General features: G+C 29.5%; 1 long non-coding RNA gene across 1 annotated transcript; it reads right to left on the bottom strand.

Moving 5' to 3' along the window:
- Positions 1 to 1,483: 1,483 nt before the first annotated feature.
- On the bottom strand, positions 1,484 to 5,450 carry LOC105678055 (uncharacterized). The gene is made up of 4 exons (XR_010891098.1): positions 5,123 to 5,450; positions 4,673 to 4,922; positions 4,215 to 4,468; positions 1,484 to 3,390 (listed from the first exon to the last, which is right to left on the bottom strand). It is a non-coding gene; the product is annotated as an uncharacterized lncRNA (long non-coding RNA).
- Between the last annotated feature and the right edge of the window lie 9,630 nt (positions 5,451 to 15,080).

Below are 15,080 nucleotides of genomic sequence, written 5' to 3' on the forward strand. Positions count from 1 at the left end.
CTTTTATTTAATGTCATAACTAATTAAGTAGAGATGCACTTAATCGAGAATCTTTTTTATATTTAAATTAAATATTTTTTCTATTATACCTGCAATTATTTAAAAGTTAAGTGTACTTCTCTGGATTTTTCAAGTCTTTCTCTTTTCATTGAATAATAAGCGCAATTGTTTTATAACCTTCAATCGATAGTGCATCTTGTTATTGGAATCGAACATAAGTGTGGTTCACGGTAAATCATTGATTGATGCACATTGTTGCAGAGTTACAGGGAAAACCATCAGCATATCTTTGATCGATAACTCGATTCTTTCTTATGTGCCACGGGCTAGGTTTCAAGGTGTTGCGCCGAGCGAAGGTCTGGAATCGATCGAGATTAAAAATTCTCTAACGGTCTACGAGTCTAATTGTATTAATAACAAACAACACTAATACAGAGGAGATGGTTTTGTAACAGAGTTCTAATGATAATACGCGCGGAATATTTTTATTTCGTTGGATTTCCTGGCTAGTTTAATAAGGTTGAAGCTAATTAGACCGCTGATCCTCGGATTGATTATTCTTCGTTAACTTATTTAATTAATCATTACGACGCGGATTCGTCATTTGCTACACCGTTGAAAAGCCTGCAGCAAATTTCCAGTTTCTTCGATATGTCGTCAAGCGTCGCATTTATCGCAGATCGAATTGTCGCTCAAGACAGGAGACAATTCAAGGTCTACGAGGGGCCCGCCTGCACGGCCGCAGGCCGCGCCGGTCCACACCCACGATCAACGGACGTGGACGTCACGTGTGTCATTCGAGAAAAAGAAGGAAAAAGGAAATACCGCGCGCACTAATTAACGAGGGTGCATGCGTACATGCGCGATAGATCGGAATTGCACACATGGACGAATGGCCAATCCTTATCGCAGGAAAATCGGTTCATTACGTAACGCGCTGATCATTAATTATTGGCGAACGCGTGTATGCAAATGGAATCGACGCGCCGTTTGCACTTTAAGCACATTTCAACATATATATAACTTATTATCGAAGCGTTCAGTATTATAAACGGTACATAACGATTGGGCGATCGATAAATTGTTCCTGATTCGCAATACATCAATCGTTATCGATTTCAAGCGTATAAAATGACAATTCTTGGTAAAAGAATACTGAAATCACGGCGAAAAAGGAGGGAAAAAAATAATAGAGACAAAAACATCTATTTTGCATCATTTTTGCACGCTATTAGCGATTGTTACGATATTTCTATAACTAATTAAAAAAGAAGAAATTAAAAAACAAGACAGAGACTTTACAATTTCATTATTTTGAATATTGCGGTATCTGGATTTTCTAATTTTAGAAATTGCCTCGACAATCGTGATTCAAATAATTTACTAAAAAATATATGTCACGTTGTATAATGGTTGCTATATAATGCGAACCTGCTCATTGTAGTCAACCCAGACCTACATTTGTGTTACGTCGCATAATGTCATAATAGATTTCACTGAATTATGATTTTCTAGTTCAATTAGCTGTTACGTGTCTTGTACGACAAATATCCTGTTTAATGTCGATTACGCTGACAAAACCGATCCGCTGATCGACGTCTCGACGGTTTTTGCGTGAATCAATCGCGAATAAATCAGGGTCTCGACGCCGCTTCAAGACAGTGACAGATGTTCGTAAACACAACCGGAATTACGTGTTGGCACCAACAATTTTTTCTAAACGGAACAGAACGATGTCTATTAAGTTAAGGAGATTGTAATTGAAAAAAAGTTTTTGATAAATATCATTGAGAAAAATAAATCCTCTTTCATATGGTTTTAAGCCAACGAAATTTTTTTACATTAAAAATAGTATCTCTGTTGCTTATCCAACAAATGTACAATCTTTTATAAATTAAAAAGTTGCGCGAAACAGAGATAATTACAATGGCATACAAAAAAGAATGTTGGTGTGATTCTTTAATAATTATCTTTCGAACATCTGGCCACAAAAGTCAATGGAATTTTTTATATTTTTTGTTGCTTTTTTGTCTTTCCATTTTTTGCATTTTTGTATGATATATCAGTATTTTTAAGCTAAAAACTAAAAATCAAAACATCAAAATAATAAATCAAAATAATAAAAAATGAAATATTAAAATAATATTATTTGAGAATATAATCGATTTACGAAATAATAAAAATTATAATGTCATTAAATAATATATTTATATTACAAAAAAATATTGATAATTTTAATACAAGTTAAAAGTAAAAGATATAATTGCAGAAGTAGCAAAGATTATAATCTTACAGTAATCGCTACTGTTCAAAATAATTAAATATTTTGCAATTCTGATTTGCATTTATTTGCATAATTTTTATGTTTTTAGTTAATAAATTATTAATAACTATTTATATTTTGTGTGACTACGTGTCAACGCTTAACAGAATCGTGAATTAATTACTAGTGACGTTAGTATTTCATTTTTCTAAAATCCAGATAAAAAAATATCATTAAAATCATAAAGTGTAACGTTATTATCTATGCGATAATCATGCTTTACATAAGACTCGGATACGATGCAAATATTACTACGATTCTACATCTGATTAATAAGAATTGTAATTTCTGATCAGATCCAGAACTGATATTATTATATATGAAAAAAGTCGATTACATGCACAAAACAAATGCACGATATTCAAAATAAGGCGAAAGCTGAAAGGGTTGTTTGTTAACTAAACGATTAATATTTTATTGCTTATTATTGTTTGAATTTACGAGCAATCACAGATTGTACAGTTTTAAACTATATATTATACATAAAACTGTTTTAAAGATTATTTAATGCAGAAACAGACTTTTAGACTTAAAATATTTTATTTTCTTGATTTTTAATCCTTAGAATGGTTAATTTTAATCAAGAATCGAAATTAATAATAATCTAATATTTTAGTTAACACTACTAAGATAATGGAATTATAGTTTTTTTAAATCGACGATTGCATTGAGAAGAATTTCTTATCGTGGTTCTATTGAAACATTTAACGTACCCTATTTTGGCAAATAGAAAATCTATTCGACTTTTACACCTGTCTGACGTCAGCGTATATTATTTGAACTAGCAATTATAGATATTAGGCAAAGATGCGTTCATTTTAAAACTTGTATTGCTATCAGTTTCTAAATAAGGAATATCCCAATTAGTTCATAAAAGAAATATACACATAATTCTTCATCTATATTACTACGCATTATTTGCGAAAATTTAAATGACAAATCAAGCGACCCTCAATTAGGCAAATGCATTCTAACTTACTGACCATTTTCTTTTCTCTGCAATTATGCAGTTACACCACAAACTATTGTTTTGTTGAGCCATTAAATCATTATTTCACTATTATCATCTGTAAATAGAAATTTTGTTTTTGTAACAATACGACAATTACACTAATGTTTCTTAGGTAATTATAATAGTGGACAATAATAGGCTGCATACCTCTAAACAAAGCACAATAAAACATTTAAATGTGAAACTCACTTTAATTTAGACTACATCTGATACATGATTTATATATAAAATAGCCATGAATAATAATATATATTTAATTTAATGATTGAATATTATATTATACAATATAAAATATATTATAAAATATTTATCTCTCGTGTTTATTCACATCAAATTTATAGTAATATTTAATGTTAATAATAACGATTTTAGACTTATATACGAATTAAAGATGAGAGATGAATATTTAACAATGTATAATATCTAATCATCAGATTGAATAACAAATCATATAAAACTTGTAATTATGCAATCATTTTGTGCTTATAATGTGTAATGCAGAAACTATAATGTAAAAAAATTTATAAAGCTAGCGCTATAGTAGATTTTCTAAAAAAATACTTAAACATTTTCTTACAAATCTTGTTAAAGAAGAAAAGTGACATATATTCACAAATTGATTTATTTACTGATATAAATATATATAATAATAATTTTTTAACGGTTAGTGCGATTACATAAATAATTTTAGTTCATAAAGCTCATAAGTATTACTGCACATTTAAAAAAATTTGTTTAAATTTATTTAAATTTTCCATATAACACAAAGAGCGATACAATTCTTTTACTTTTGAGAGTGTTTTTTCTCAAAGTAATGCATGTAATGAAAATTAGCAAAAAAGTAAAAAAATTTTAATATAGTGCACATTAATACAATACCTAAATGTGTCGCTGAAATCTGGATGTAATTTCATATGAGAATATATAATCATTTGCATATATGAAATATATTCATTGTAGGTAAATGTGTTTATTATGATTTACAACAGCACATTTTGTAAAAAATTTTCTTGAATCTAAAATTATTTTTTTTCGTACATTTTGAATGTACTTTTGTAGACGTTAAAAAATTTTCATTTTTTTTTAATTGTGGTATATTGCACATTTCTGTTTCGTCAGTAACATTCCGGCATCTAATAACAAAAATATTTGCGCACAATTTATTATAATATAAATAATAACATTAAAATAATTTTTATATTTATTTGAAAATATTGCTGGTAAATATCGCTTTTTTAAGTTACATAAACAAATTTATTCTCAATATTATTAAAATAAATTATAACATATACTGCACTAGACATAGAAATTTTAAATAAGTTAAATTCTCATACAACCTGCAATTACACATGTCTCTGGACCTGTTCCTCTGCGAGGAACTCGTCACAGTTTTTGCCATTGATGCCGTGGAGATCGATTTTGCCAATTGCTCTGTCGATTTTTCATTTACAATAGAATTCATGTTTTTATCACAATTGCATCTTGAATGTGAACAATTATTTTGGATTATAATTCTTATAACATTTTCCGAAGTTTCATTAGTTCTGCCCGAAGATTCATTTATAACTTCGCTATTATTGGGCGTAACTAAAAAAACATAATGGTTTAATCATTAATTACTTTTCTTTTGTGACAAAATATAAATAATTTTAAAATGTTAGCCAATTGTAATTATAAATAATCATTGCTTATAAAAATAAAGAGTGTGTCAAAATCGACATCATGAAAATGTTTAAATAAACTAATTTAAAAAATATTTTATTATTACATATATTTTTTAAACTCACCGATTTGTATAATTTTTTCCTCTGATTGTTGTCGACACAAATTTTGTACTAATGTACAACATATTGCTGAGCTTATTCCAACACTAAGAGCGTTTATGATTTGGAAAAGTGCCATTTTTCCATCGACATTTAAAAAATAATAGATATATTATAACAACACATATAAAATGATGGAAAATTATTAACATAAAGTACACTTTTTCCAAATCCAAGTTTTTGAAGTAGGAGGAATTCACTATCACGAAGAAAAGACATTCTAACGGCTTTATATGGCATTGGTGTCGGTCAAATACTGTTGTCTGTATTAAAATCAGACATCAACTGAACTGCCAACGCTAACGGAATTTTGTTTTGAAAATAGCACGGATAAAATCGGACAGTTAAAGGATATATAGAAATGGAATCTTGCGGAATATAAACGATCTGTCTATAAATGTGAAACGAGATTGAATGTTGATTTTATTTTCTGTTTCTTTGTTTGATGCCACACATAAATGTAATTATTGTATGTAATCATTGGATTTTATTTTAATTTTATTTTATTTATCAATAATAATATACGAAGTTACTGATTGCATTTCTGTATTTTAATTGCATCAATAATGAAAGCATTATATTGTCAAATAATGACTACATTTATATGTTTACTACGTTTACTACGTTTACGTTAAGAAATAAAAAGAAAAAGTCTTTTAAATACATTAAATTCAGTTCATAAATACATTAAATTTTTATATCAATTATCATGATATTGACTACGTTTACATGTCGCCCTTAATCGGGTTTAATAACATGCGTAGTTATGAAACTGGCCAATCACAGCTATTTCTCTGAAAAATGGAATGACTGTGATTGGCCAATTTCATAACTACGGATGTTACTAAACCCGATTAAGGATGACATGTAAACGTAGTCAACATCATGATAATTGATATGAAAATTTAATGTATTATGAACTGAATTTAATGTACATATAATGGAAAGGCTCATATGATAACTAACAAATATATCATGTGTTGTGATGTACTAACTACAGATAACTAACTACAATATAATAGAGGAGCATTAAGAGCCGTCGCAGGATGTTAGTGCAAAATTTTTAATTTTTCTTAAAGAAATTAATTAATTAGTCTACATGAGACAGTTAAATTGTACACCCATCTCAGATCGAGATACTTAAAGTGTACGAAAAGTTAAGTACATTGTTCTCACATATGGAGAATCATAATCTACTAATAGGAATTATTGGAAAGAAAGGAAGAGAGAAAAAATATCAGGGCGCGAGTGGCTAAGCCGAGAATTGAACCCGGGTCTTCCGCTTGCCGGGCGAATGTTCTGATCACTAAATTACTTATTGTCAGACTCCACGCTCCTAACATTCATTTCTCACTAGATTAGGAAATGAATAATTTTGTAGAACGTAAACGCGTCATATTACCCGCGTGATTTAAAATACATATAATGGAAAGGCTCATATGATAACTAACAAATACAATATAATAGAGGAGCATTAAGAGCCGTCGCAGGATATTAGTGCGAAATTTTTAATTAATAATAGTGCGCTATTTAGTGCGAAAATTTTAATTAATATTTTTTCTCTCTCTTTCCAATAATTCCTATCAGTACATTATGATTCTCCATATGTGAGAACAATGTACTTAACTTTTCGTACACTTTAAGTATCTTGATCTGAGATCGGTGTACAATTTAACTGTCTCATGTAGACTAATTAATTAATTTCTTTAAAAAAAAAAAAAAAAAACTTTGCACTAACATCCTGCGACAGCTCTTAATGCTCCTCTATTATATTGTATTTGAATTTAATGTATTTAAGAGACTTTTTCTTTTTATTTCTTATCAAGAGTGAAGTACAAATAATCGAACCCCAAGAAAACAGGCAGCATTGATACTTATGCGTTAAAACGATATGCATTAAAACGATAACAAATATTCTATTAGAGATATCTTTCATTCTAGTCAGCGCAAGAAAAAATATGAAACAAACATAAATGCATATTTAATGATGTATAATAACGCCTATTAGAGCAGATAGTACATCGCATAAAAAACATAGTTGCACAACACATTGTGATATGCAATGTGAAAAGTAAACAACTCGAATAAAATAAAAATTGCTTCTTATTAAATTCATATATTTTATAGCTGTGAAAACTGTTCATATAAAATAAAGAAAAAATTCAGTCCAATTTTTATGTTGATGAAAAACAAAAATTTAATTCAAAGAAGTATATAACATTCGATTGATAATTCGTTGAAGTTTTATGTGACACCGACGGTGTTGAATATCATCGTATTGTGTATTTGATTTGCAATAAAATGCAATTATACTCGCATATTATACTTGCTTTTGCAATAAAGCGAAATTGCACTATTTGAAGGACATGAGGTTTATTTTTGATGTCGGTGTTTGTATCGTTAATTAACAGTTAGCAGCATTTCAATCAATTTTATTCCGTTTAAAAAAAGCGAGAGGTGTACATAATATAGTTCTTATGTTAATAAGATTCCGTTAGAATTTAATATATACGTAAAATCTTTTTTGCTAGGTAATATGATGTACACTTGAAGATTTATCAGACTTGTCATCGATATCGCCGATACGATCGTTTGAGAACACACCTATCAAATTACCGTAGGAATTAAGTATTGAGTGGAACTGTAATTATTTTTTTTTATGTTGACTGCAGTGGAGGCCTTGGTGTTTCTTCAAGAGACTAATGATTCTTTAATCATTGTCGACAAATTTATCTTACATCCTGTGTATTAAATTTAGATAGAACGATACATTCATTTTACGTTTATAACAATATATGCCAAATATTAGTCCATTTGCTTATGCAATTAATTAACTTTTTTATGCAGTCAACAAAGAATACGATTAAAATTATCTTTGTGTCATCGTATTAGGTTCTGCTGAATATGTTGTTTTTTAAAAGAAAAGATTGAACGTGCACCTTATACTTACAATTAGTCACGCGTGAACAATTATATTACTGTGTAGCGTTATACTTGATTTTATCATGAACATTATGTTCTCGGAATTGAATAAAATTGATTAGTCTCTTGTTTTTTAGCCTCAGAGATTTAAATAGCTTAAAAAATATTAAGGTTGATTAACAAATATCGATAGGGACCGATTTAATCCGATTTATCTAATAACTTTTTGTAGAATAATTTAATTTTTTTTATTTTAGTGCAAATTAATTAAAATTCCATCTCGTATCTCTTGCATTTATTTATCCATGCAAACAAATGCAATAAAATGTTTTTCAATTTGCATTTATTATTTTGTATTTTTATTCATATATATCTTTAGCGCTATGAATAATACATTTTGTCTTGTAATATATAAATATAATATATTAATAATATATAAATAATACATCAAACAATTTTATATTTAGCAAGTTAAATGTTAACAATGTTAGCAAGTCAAACGTTAACAATGTTAGCAAACTTGATCATGTTTCACGATATTTTGCTTACTGGATGTGTCATATATATATATTGCTTTTTCAAGTTGCCAAAAAAATACCGATATCAGATAATTAATACGAAGTAATTAGCACAAAATAGAAAAAAGAGATGCAGTCTTTCTAGAACAACATGTCCTTGACTCGCACTTTCCACATCCACATCCGCGCCAGAACAACCTAAAAAGATTGCATATCTCGTACATTTATCCATCTGCTTATACATATTTTATGAGCAATACTATAAAGGAAAGGAAAATCCTAATGAGGGCTGTCCAAAACTGTTACAAGTTAAATGTTTCCTTTATCTGTAAAAAAGAAAATCTTGTATTATATGGACGATTTATTATCTAATGCACCATTAAATTACTCAATTTTATTTGCACATTTTTCATTGCAATACTTGATGGCACATAAATAATGCAATACTGAAATACCACGTAAATAAGTGGTAATTTACATATTATGAAGATATAAAGTTGAAAAAAATGTAGTTTACAAAAATCGCAGTAAGGGACTGTGTATCTCATTAGTTAATCGTAAGATAATAACTCTTTATATATATTGCGTTATGCACTCATATATATCTTACGATTAGATCTATTCGTAGAATAGTTATTGCACATTTATGGCAATTAGATAAATAATCATTACAATCGGATGATATTTTAATCAGCTTGAAATGTCTTATTAAAACCCTTCATTAGACGTAATGCTTTATGATAAACTCTTGCGCAACATTAATTTATGCACATAGTGTTATTGATAACAATGACATCATTTTGATAAATGATTTATACAATGATTTTCAGAACTAGCAAAGCGTTTTTCATTTATGAATTCTTTGAGCAATTTAAAGCTGAATTTTTTTTTCTTAGTGAAAATCTTAAAAGAAATTACTTGTTGGTTTTTAAATTTTATTATTTTTTTTTTGTGTAATTAATCTTGAAATTATAAATCTGTTCAAACGTCTAATTTAAAATTAAACATAGCACATCTATTTTATATTTGGAGCTTTGTTTTTTTTTTCATTTTTACTTATAACTTAAGAAATTTTGAAACTTTAAATTTTTCTTAAGAAAAATTTGCCTTTATATATATTTATAAAAAAGTCTATAAATAACAGAGAACAGTAAATCTGGAGCACCTATGTCTGTTTTGTTTTATGTCAGCAAGTTTACAAAAAATTAAATTGATTGTTGCAACACGAGAACCTTACATGTGCGACATAAACACCATGCGATCGAAAAAGATTACATACTAAAGTGCAAGTTAAATATGATAATTGCCATCGGATATCCGATCAAACATTCCGATGTGCTGCATTATACGCGTTATCTGCGATTATGTCGCTCTATTAATTCACACGCCTTTCATCGCATATTTAGAGTCGCGCTTCTATCATAAATGACAGAATAATTCATAGATTTTTGCATGGTAGTTATATCAGTTGCATCAGTTAGTATTGCAACAGTAACTTTGCAAAAAAAAATATTTTTTTACTCGCGTTTTGTAATTAAAGCTATGTAAAAATATAGAAGATATATTTTGGAAGTGTAACAATTTTTACAATCGCACGAATTTAAAGATAACAATGCGTGAATTACCGAATCGTAAAATTTTTCAGAACGCATTCATGTATTCAAGGTGAGCATACTTTCAAAAATGTAATCATAACAAGATATAAGATTCGAGATTTAAGATTTAGGATTCGATTTTTAAGATTTCGCCCGCCGGTGCGATTTAATCTGTATCGCAATGAAGCAATGTAACTGACTGTACATTCTCCAGTGTATTTTCTGTACGGCCGTACTAAATGATCGCTTTTATGTGCGTTTAATATAATCGTGAATATATTCTATATAACGACCTTAGTTTTGTTATGTATGTTATAATGAGTCGTGCGTACGTGGGAGTGGATCTATATACCTAAATCAACAACAGCTTAATTAATTATTAATTACAGGATCAAAGATTACTGCATATAGTTACGCGCATGGACAATTTAAAATTCTCCGCATGATCTAGATCGTGCACCTTGATGCACGTGCACTTTATGTGATCCATAATCATCTGTTAATAGAACATAGGTGTTCAATAATTATCGATTTTATCAGGAGCTAGCGTGCATTTAATTGTATTAAACTTTTGATTAAAATAATTTATTATGCACTTTATACACCTAATTAGGATTAGAGTTAGCTAATTGAAATTGTATTTTATGTTATATATCAACTTTTATTCATCATTAATCATAAAACTTTTATGTATTTGCATCAGTTTTTGCTGCACGATCTATCAAATCAGAGTTCAATACATCAAATATCTATTTTCCGATTGATAAATCTCTTATGTCTCTGTTTAACAAATATAATAATAATCATTATTATTATTATATTTATAATTATAATTATTATTATATTTGTTAATTATTCCAAATATTTATATTATTATCACGAAATTAATATTCCATTTACGGCACTATGTTAAACTAGTTCCATTGTAAATCGCGTACAAAACTCGTTCTTGTTTAATAGTGTCGCTTAATAACCGTCGGTGACATTTGCTCGTATCATTGCGCGGTAAAGAATAGAAGCATGCGAAAACGATGCTGAAAAATGAAATCACTCCTTGCACCGAATATTCCGGACGTTGTTTTTGTCAAATGGACAGTTACCAGTGACATAAAAGCAACAATGTAGAACAAGGGCAGGTGCATTGCGTCATTACGCTTCCTACTTCTAAAACACCGTAAAAGCAAAATTGAATAACCTCGCGTAGCGGAAAAGCAACAGTCTCCCGACGAGGCTAATCTAAGGTCGATTACTCCGCTATGTGCCTGCATTTATCTGACTCATAACTGCAAAGTAGAAGTCTATCGACCCAGAAAGCACAGTTTCCTTCCTTAAACTTTGAAGCAACTTTGTTATTCGTACAATTAAAAACATTATTGTTTTTATCACAAAATACGTGAATCAAATAACATTTATATTGACGAATCTTCGACGTTGAAATAAATGTGAACTATGTACTCCACGGCGTTTCTCTATCACTAATCGCTTACCGTACATTTGTTTTTTGCAAAGATTGTGTGAAGAAATTAAAACAACACACCACGAGATTATGTGTCTTTGAGTCAATTAATTTACGATATGCAGTTTCAGACTCCGGTTACTATAATGAACGAGAACTGGCCAATAAGTCGTCATTAGTCGTATCGCAATGCGACATTAAGTCGGTATAAAAATTATTCTGCACCAGACCACACCTGCAAGGCTAGATTTTTATCAGACCGTTAGTATGTCAGCTCGTGGGATTTATTTCGCCACTCCTACGCGATTATGCATTTTCCATGCATGTCTCAATTTTTTGAAATCGTATGTTACAAAAATACCGTGTTCCGGATATTAAACTGCCATATCTACCGCTGCGTGAATGAAACATATAAATAGCCGTAAAATCTATCGGTATTATTGTAAAAATTAAACATACATATAAGCCGTTGAACAATAAATGTCAGTAAAAATAAAATTTTTACATTTTTTATCTGATAAAATTATCTGAATGTACTATCGTAAGGTGTTATCTAATTTTATGTTAAATACTTTCAACATTTTTATTGTTTTTTTGGAACAAAAAAGATAACTTATGATATTACGTAGTTATTATATAGATATTAATAATAAATGCGTACAAAACATATGAAAGAGAAAAAGTAAAAGTAACGAAAGAAAATCAAGTGGGTTTTCCTGTGAAAGATAATGTCAATATTAATTATTAGTGATCCTAAATATTAATGATCGTTAAAGAAATCGAAGCAATAATAATGCGTTGTTAGAACGTCCGCAAAGTATAGGTACACTTTCCACTTCCGTGCACATCATACGTAGAACAAGGATATGGTTTTAACGATATCTATCATAATGCCGTTGTGGCGTTGTGCGCGTGCCGGTAATTTATTGTGACAGGTTTGATCATATTTTTCCCTTCAGCCGGATTTCTCTTCACGTAGCGTAATTAAATATAATAAAATATATATATATATATATTTATATATATGCTATATATTATATTTAACGCTCTTATTTTATCAATGTAAAAAACAAATCGTTTCTAGTGACCGCAATATAATATCTATGAGAAAACTAAGAAATATATATTCCAAAATCAAGGTTATCTTTTAAAATCAACATGAACTGTTCAGATAAGACGTTTTTGTTACAATCCATTCAGAAATACGCATACTTTGTGACAAACTATAGGGATAGACTTATTTATTTAATCATTCTTTTTGAAAAAAAAAAAAAAAAATCTAATAAATATCTATATAAAATGTTAACAATTTCTGCAATTAATTAAACGCTAAAATTATTAAATCAATTATTTATTACAGGATAAAGATTTGAACAGAAAAAATCTTTATATCTACTACAATTTTCTTTTTTCTTATTTTTTTTTAAACTATGAGGGTAGCTTTCGTAGAAACCTAAAATCTTTTTTCAGCCGCTTATGACATATTTCATTCATTCTTACGAACTTCTTTCCACAGAATCGAGGGAGATTTCCAGTCACGCCAGTAACCCATTTCCCGAGCTTTTTCGCTAGCTACGACCCGTTTATTTAAAGGCTGCGACGCATTTTTATCACGTCTTCAATTTCACAAAGAGATAGCCATTGTTGCAATTGTATTAAAAAAACTGTGAAAAATATGCTCTTTATGCAATAGTCATGTAAATTTAAAAGCTTTAAAAATAATCCCAGTAGGCGAAATGTTAGCGATATTGGCAGATTGATTTGATTAAATTTGCTGTCAGTCTAATAATATTGTTAATATTTAACTATCTAGGATCTGAATTACACTATGAAACTTGGCGTAGTTCACAAACACAAGTTAAAAAGGTAGCACAAAATTGCGCCAAATTTAGGAATAATTTCATAAAAATTACTGAAAATAAGTCTGCAGAAAGAAAATGAAAGCGAATGATTTAGATCTCTCTTCTCTCTATGAATTGTGTAATATATAGAATCTAAATATTCGTTGCAAATTGGAAATAATTAATTCAGAAAACTTATTTTTATACCAGGTTGTTTAAACGCGCGTGCTCGCGTACCAATATATATAAATCGCAAACAAAACTGTTTATTTCAACTCGTGCTAACTCGTGTCCACAGAATTCTGATCGTACGCATTAGTAGCATTCCAAAGTCAGCATTTTTTATTTCATATATTACCACATGCAGAACACACTACACTCAGTTGCATACATACATACCAAGAGCGTACATTATTAAGTGTGCTATGTATTATTAGTGCTGATATGATTCGTGCAGCGTTCATTGTAGCGATTTATTTTATACACGGGAATGAGTGAGAAAACGCGCAGATCAGTGACAAAAAAAATTATTTGCGTGCTGTTTGCTTTTAACAGAATTTAAACTGTTCTTGAAATAGCAAGAGACGTAAAGGGAGGAAGCGGACGAGTGCGAACGAGTGCAGCATATGCGTGGGTCGAGCTGCAATATGTTTTTTCTAATAGTAATAACATTAACAATTCTAATCAGATTGCTACATATCAACATCTACGATATCGTATCGGAGGCCTGCCATATCTGTGGCCAATAGTGAAGTCGTATGCGGGAGGAAAATCGCTGGCATGTGACAACTAATCGAACGAAAAAATATATCTCTTTCCGCGATAATCGATTGAGAGGAAAAAAGGCACTTATCGATGTGCATTAATGCAGAAATAACTATCATTTCCAAGTAACTTCGCATCGCCGTTTTCTCGAAATTACGTGATCTTTGAAGAACGATGTAATCCGTCCGCGCATGTATGCGTCTCCCTCGGGAGTGCCGCGAAGAAAGAATTCGCGACGGGATTCCACTGAAGAAGTAATAGAAGTAAGCGGATTTTCTTACGGATTCATTCCATTCGCATTCCTTTGTAATTAAGCCCCTTCTCTCCTCTTTCCGCCTTCACGTGAACATAACGCGATCGTCGTTGAGGTAATAAAAAAAATTAATTTTTATAGCGTTACTTACATCAGATGTTCAGTCTCTTTATTCAATCGATATTATTTTAACACGAGTATTTTGTTATATGATATAAAAAATTTATATATTCTATTATTTTCAAGTGTCATCAACATAGAATGAATGTCTGTGCTGTGTGTGTATAGGAATATTCTACTTGCATAATGAATATATCTTTATATAGCAATTTACATTCACAGCGCGTTTACATGATGTTATTATTTTAATTTTGCACTTCTAATTTTCTTATTGTTTTTTATTTTACATAATTATTTATATAATGTTTTTGGATTTTAATTCGATTAAATAATAAGATTAATAAATATCCTTATTGGATCATTAGCTAAATGTAAATTCTATATTAAATACAATTCATCTTAGCTATACTTAGAATAGAAATAAATATGCACAGCACAGGTATGTATTTTTA

Source organism: Linepithema humile, chromosome 1 (genome assembly GCF_040581485.1).
Source record: "Linepithema humile isolate Giens D197 chromosome 1, Lhum_UNIL_v1.0, whole genome shotgun sequence".
NCBI lineage: Eukaryota > Metazoa > Arthropoda > Insecta > Hymenoptera > Formicidae > Linepithema > Linepithema humile.